The following is a 6,856-nucleotide window of genomic DNA, read 5'->3' on the forward strand; positions in this document are numbered from 1 at the left end:
ACTTGACCCGTTTGTGTTACGACTTCCTGTTCAAAACGTCGGCTGTTTTACCTCAAAGCAGAGATGGTCTCTCTGGTCAAAACTAGTGACTCACTGGAAGCAGGCTGCTGCAGGGATAAGCTCTGTCTCTGGTCAAAACTAGTGACTCACTGGAAGCAGGCTGCTGGTGAATAGAGAGGAGAGTTTGTACCTGGAGGGTTGCTGGTTCAAATACATGATGAGTGAACAAGACGTCGCCGATCCTTCCATCAGCATCTACTGCACCAACAAAGTGCTCTTGAGCAAGGCACAGACATAACCTGCTCAAATGGCAGTGCCGACTTGCCAACCGAGTCCCTGTTATTCAACACAGGCAGGCTAATTTGGCTGAAAATACTTATAAAACAAACACAAACTCAAACCAAACACATTTTTGAAATACTTTTGATTCCTTATACAGGAAAGTTGAAGGTGCCACATGTAGTATTTTGTGTTGATCACAATGTAAACCACATTCTTCTAAAACCCATTGCTTCCTGATGCAAAGATCAAGTTTCAAGCTTGAAGGAGAAGGAGAAGAATGGACATAAGCCCTTGATAAAAACATTATGCACTCACACAAGATGAACATGCAGGTAGAATAGAATAGAATCACACAACTGCATGGAATAAAGTTGTGTATTAACTTGGAAAGCAAAAGGTGGTGCTAATTTATTGATGTTAAAATGCTACACGTAGCAGTTAGCAAGTTATAGCCTACATTAGGGCTGCTCGATTAATCGAATTTTAATCTAGATTACGATTTGGGCTGTCCACGATTATGAAAACAAGATAATTGACATCAAACGATTTTGCGGCTCTTGTCTCTCTCGTTCTGTCTTGTGTTTTAAATCACGCACACCCCTTCCTTTGCTCGGCCCCTCCCCCAAAGCCCAAAGAAGCACACCAGCTCGAGTTGTGAATGACTGTCGTGTGAAGAGCCACGGCACGTCGCACGTTTCTCCTCCCCCACTCCCCGATCACAGAAAGAGAGCCGCTGGTCGAGAAGAGAGGTGAAACAACGTATGTGGGGTGGAAACACTATGGTTTCGCCGAGTTTAAAGGTCCTTACACTGCGCATATCTTGCACTGTTTGTTCCAAGTCTGTGCCTGTGATTGACAGGTGGGTCAAAACTCGCATCGCAATTCCGTGCTGTAGCCTATATTGGCATCGCTCTTGATGTGTAACTGATGTGTAACTTACACATCTAGAGCGATGCGAATATACAGCATGGAATTGCGATGCGAGTTTTGACCCACCTGTCAAGATATGCGCGGTCGTGGCATCACCCTGCAACACGACCTCTCCCTCTGTTTAATAACTTGAAATCCACTCACAAAGTGGTCTATGACCAAGAAATAACGCTAAATGAAGAAAAAGACAAAGCCCCATCTAGTTACTCCTGCCACAACACAGTCATCGATTCAGGACACTCTTTACAATGCGACCGCATTGATATGAGCATGAATATGCATTCAACAGCTAACGATCTCACAGATACACATTAACAATAGCCTATTATGAACCTAAACGTAAGTCGCTTTGGATAAAACCATCTGCCAAATGAGTAATTTAATGTAGCCTAATGTAAACGAACGTTACTCAATAGCGTTCTCATTTGGTTAGATTTGAGGTTTAAGGACTACTAGTTCAGATGTTTACCAACATATTGAATGTAGATTAATAGTTGCAGTTGGTTGTGGCAGTTCACTGCAACATAGTAGGCCTACATATACCGTACTGTATATTTATTTTAGTTTTTATTTTATTTCTAAATCTTTGCACTTTTATTATTTATTTATTTATTTATTTATTTATTTATTTATTTATTTATTTATTTATTTATTTATTTTCAATTATATCTAAAATCCAAAGACATCCAATGTTAAAAAGAAAAGCCAGTGTCAATGTTCAATAAATGCATGATGTTCTCAATGTCAATGAGGTCAATAATCGTCTTAAATAATCGTGATCTCAATATCAATCAAAATAATCGTCATTATGATTTTTGCCATAATCGAGCAGCCCTAGCCTACATGCTGATGTCCTCTCTCCATCGTTAATATTGCCCAACTCATCTTCTGAAAATCTTCGTATGGGTCACATGTAAAGTGCTGGCTGCTGAGCGCACTTGAGCCCTCCTTGTCTTAACGTTGTACAGTGAAGGGGGAAGTGAGAGTGACTGCTCATGATCTGCACAAGAGCCGTTGAAACAAGTAGCTGTGCACGCATCTTCTTCCAGGAAGTCCTTTGAGCAAAACAAGCTGTGGAACTTGCAGCACTATGGCCCATTGCCAGATGGAAGTCTAGTAAAACTGACATGTTGTCATTTTGCATGATTAAAAACAAATATTGTCTTGAGTTCTATGCTTTCTTGTAATTGGATAGCACTTAAAAGGCGCCGCCTGTCAGTTTTTCTACCTGTGGAACGGTTGGTGTTCTATTTCAAACGTTCTAACGTTCTATTAGGACCTGCTGTATTCACCTTATTCCTGGAATTACGTTTCCCATGATTCTCAGCGGTTGCCGGTTGTCGACTTCCTGTTTAGATTTTGTCACTAGCGTGCGCGCGCTGCTGTCAAAGAGTGGGGACATTTGGCTTATTTTATCTGAAATGACTAAAAATAGAAACGTGTGGTTTGCATAGCGGCGATATTTTACAAAAACGAGGTGAATGTCAATTCACTCGTACTGTATGGGCTTATTTTAGCCGAAATTACTAAAAATAGTATGTGATTGCAATAGCGGCGCTTTTGTTTTGAAGGCTAAACGTCCAAACCGGAACTCTTATTATTTGGTCATTGGACGTAGCTTTAGCGGACTCTCTCTTTCAAGATTCAAGATATTGTCACTCCGTTTTGTACAATTATGCGTGTGAAATTATTATGCAGGGGGACATCATTACAAGACATACAGTAGGTACAAAGTCACAACAATTATTATGATTGTTTTCAGTCTCTTTCGCTATGAACGGTCCTGGGCGGAAACAGGCAACAGCAGCTGGAAACAGGGAGGGAGGCTGTCATGGAAGCGCCCACGGTCTCATCAGGAAACTCGTGAATAGTCGCACGTTATCTGATTCTGCGCCAAAGAAGTCCCGCAGGGATGACATATTTTAGTATGCGGAAGGCGGAAGTCCCGCATATGTTGTCTCTTCAGGGGAAAAGTCAACAGGGTTTTAGAATGGGGATTTTGCTTAAATATCTGTGCGTAAACAAGTTTATGGGAGTGGTAATTTGTGTTCAGCAGGATAATCTTCACAAACGTGACTTTTATGACTTTTGAAGCGTTTTCTGAAACCTACCTATTCTAAACGAAGCCCCCCCCATGGCCCACATCCCCCCTTTTATATATATGTGATGGGCAAGCTACTTGGAAAATGTAGTAAGCTAAGCTATCAGTTACTCTCGATTAAATATAGCTAAACTACAATGAAGCTATCCCCAGAGAAATGTAGCAAGCTAAGCTACGAGCAACATGGCAATAGCAGCTTGCTACATCAAAGCTACTTTTTTTCTACATTGAATCAACTTCATGTCAAAGAACAACTTTCCACCAAACAAATAGGCAGGCAAAGAAAAATCTAATTTTGATTGTTTATTATATTATAAAACACACTGAAACTCTCACTGGCACAATATTCAAAAACAGACAATAAAACCTGAACATCTTCTTCATCACTGCCAGTGGCTCCCTCTGGCTCTGCCATCTTTCAAAGTTCGTTGCTGATGTGACTTCGCCAGCACATGACATATTTTGCCCTACCCTTAACCAATCGTCAGTATTCATTGCCTAAACCCAACCCAATCAGATGCAGAGTATTGCCGGGTCTTGCTGCAAGAGAGGCAAGGATGCTAAAAAGCAAGGATGACTTGTTGTCCGTCATAATGGAACTGGAAGTGCTTTATTAGCTACACAGGCACACTTGACATATGCAATGTCTCCTCCTGTATAAACCAACCCGCAGCAGAAATCTCCACTGCGTGCTTTGCTCATGGATCTTCTCTGGCGAGTAGCTTGTAGCTTTTGCGGGAAGCTACAAGCTACTTGGGTCTATAAATAGCTTAGCTACTGAACAAGCTAGTTGGTTCAAAAGTAGTGAAGCTACCACCAAGCTACTGAGAAATGTACCGGTAGTTAAGCTATGTAGCTTCGCTACTTGTAGCAAGCTACTGCCCAACACTGTATATATATATATATATATATATATATATATAATAGATGGGATCGTTAACGGCTGCGTTAACGCGAGACTCTTAACGCGCGATAAAAAAATTATCGCCGTTAATCTATTCTCAAAGTTGTCTGGTAGCAGGGTCCACTTATATTGAGCAGGCCATGATGATTATCACTTTAGAATGGAACAGGTATGTAAGCGCGGACATCTATGTCTGCCGCTCTCATGAGGTGGTTTTTCAGACGTGTCGATATAGCAGTTTATCGCAAAAGTGTAATGGAAACAGATTTTCCGCATTTGCACATCATGTGACCCGTCTTCTCCTTGAAAAGCACACACCGGTGCGGTGCTCCTGACTGAAGTCACTTCAGTATTCAGTATTCAGTAAAGTGAATACAGTGACTGTGAGTAATACATTACACACGTTTCAGGTGCAATGTTATAATAGCCTACACAACATTCTGAAATGTCTAAATCGGACCAGTTGTATAGGCTACCTTTTTTCCTCTGTCTGTCGCGCTCGCATTCACCGCAGCCAGCAACATTTTGCGACTCATTTTCTTTTGAATTGATAATCAGGCTCGTTTATATGCGTTGTAACTTGATGTTGTGATTTGCATTGACCATTGGTTAGATTTGAGCATGCAGGGGACGGGATATGGGCAGATACCCGTGCGTAATCACTGTGGCAGCTGCTGGTAATGGGGAATTGCGTTCAGGTGTGCGCGCATCAGACCAAACTCAACTTCAATGGAAACGCCTACAAGTCGCAATTGTACATTGTCGAAGTTGTAGAAATATCGCAATTATTTTGCGAAAAACTGTAATGGAAACACAGCTACTGACAGTTTAATGCCAGTTTAATATTATTGATCCCAGAAATGTGGGTTGTTGTTCTTATACCCTCTGGTGTTCATTCCAGGTAGTTCAGGATAGAACTTTGTCCAGGTGAAGACAAACCATGTGTGTAACCTGCTGGTTTCTTACCTTTAAATGCCTACTGGCTATTCAAGTTGAATTGAATAAACAGAAACCTGTTCACAAGGACTTACTTAGTCATTATTTATGTTGCACACACATATTTTGAATGGCTTTGACAGACTTCAAATGACCAATTTTAATCTAGATTAATCTAGATTAATGACCAGGATTAATCTAGATTAATCTAGATTAAAAAAATTAATCTATTCCCATCTCTAATATATATATATATATATATATATATATATATATATATATATATATATATATATATATATATATATTACGGTAGTTGTTTATTTTTTTAATTTAGCCTGTATTTCATAGGATAGTGTGTGCTGGACAGCGACAGGAAAGCAGGGAGAGATAGAGAGGACATGCAGCAAATGAGCGCAGGTCAGATTATCACGGTTATCATTCAACCGGTTATGGTTCCATCCCTGATCTCATGGACATCAAAGTGAATCTAATGTACTGTTAGAAAGGCACATTCCTTCTTTATCCAATTTCCTCTGACTCTTTTATTACCCAATAAATAGCGTTGAAAACCTGGGCTGGGCAGAGTCATGGCAGTCAGTCATGTCAGCCACTCTGTGTCTGCTCTGCTCTGCATGTTCCCAAGAAGCTCGTCAAGCCTCACCAGGGTCACACAGCTGGTTCCCATGGCAACCAGACGTCAGCGGGTCAAAGTTCAAACCCTCACTGTCTCCTCCTGGCAGGAACTATGACGGGGACTGTGTGTGTGTGTGTTTGTGTGTGTGTGTTTCCAGAGTTTCCCGTAAGGGCTTAGGACACACACACACACACACACACACACACACACACACACACAGGTACGTCTGCGGCTACCACCTTAGCAGCAGTTCACCTGTAAATAAATGTATGCTAGCTAGTTAAGTGGGGAAAGGAGCAGGTGTCCACCTTCATATTCACGTCGGGAAAAGTTGGATAGTTGTTTCCAATGTTTTTCATTTCTGTATCGGCCGATTTTGACCTCAAATATGTGATCTGCTGTTGCAGATATTTCTTTATTGTCGCCGATTGCATAGCCGATCATGCTGCACGTGAGAAACATGAGGCAGCCCATTTTCATGTCTTCAATGTCCATCGTTTAACTTTAATATTGTGCTCTAACGTTTATATCATTGTGTTGCAAAGCACACGCTTTGCTTTCGTCAGCCGTACTTTCCGTACTATAAAGCTTCTGGCATACTCTTTGCGCCCAGCCAAGCGCATAGGGCGCGCGCCGATTATGACGTCATCGCACGGGGCGTGTCGGGGGGCGAGGCCTGAGCGCAGCGCGGCGCGTCCATGGAGAGTTTTCTATCAGCGCGTCGGGTTTTGCTGCCTGTGCCTGTAGATCTCCGTGGTAGGCTATCAGCGGACATCTGCTGTGATTGAGTCCTCACCATCGTACAGTCGCCTTCAAAGCATGATGTTCGATTATAACGAACTAGTTGTGTGCCTGAGCCTTCCCAAATGTTGAGGGTCGTTTTTTAGAATTTAATACATAGAATTGGGAACGTTACATTCAATTTCATTCAGACTGCCTGGCGCCTGGAGCTGCGCACTGAGTATGTTTTGTTTTGGCCTGCGCCGAGTGCGCGCGCCCTCCTCGGAGCCCCGCCTCCAGCGCGTGCGCGAAGAGTATGCCAGAAGGCGCAGCAGCTAAATTGAAT

This window comes from Poromitra crassiceps (assembly GCF_964638095.1).
Source record: "Poromitra crassiceps genome assembly, contig: HAP1_SCAFFOLD_259, whole genome shotgun sequence".
NCBI classification, from domain to species: domain Eukaryota; kingdom Metazoa; phylum Chordata; class Actinopteri; order Beryciformes; family Melamphaidae; genus Poromitra; species Poromitra crassiceps.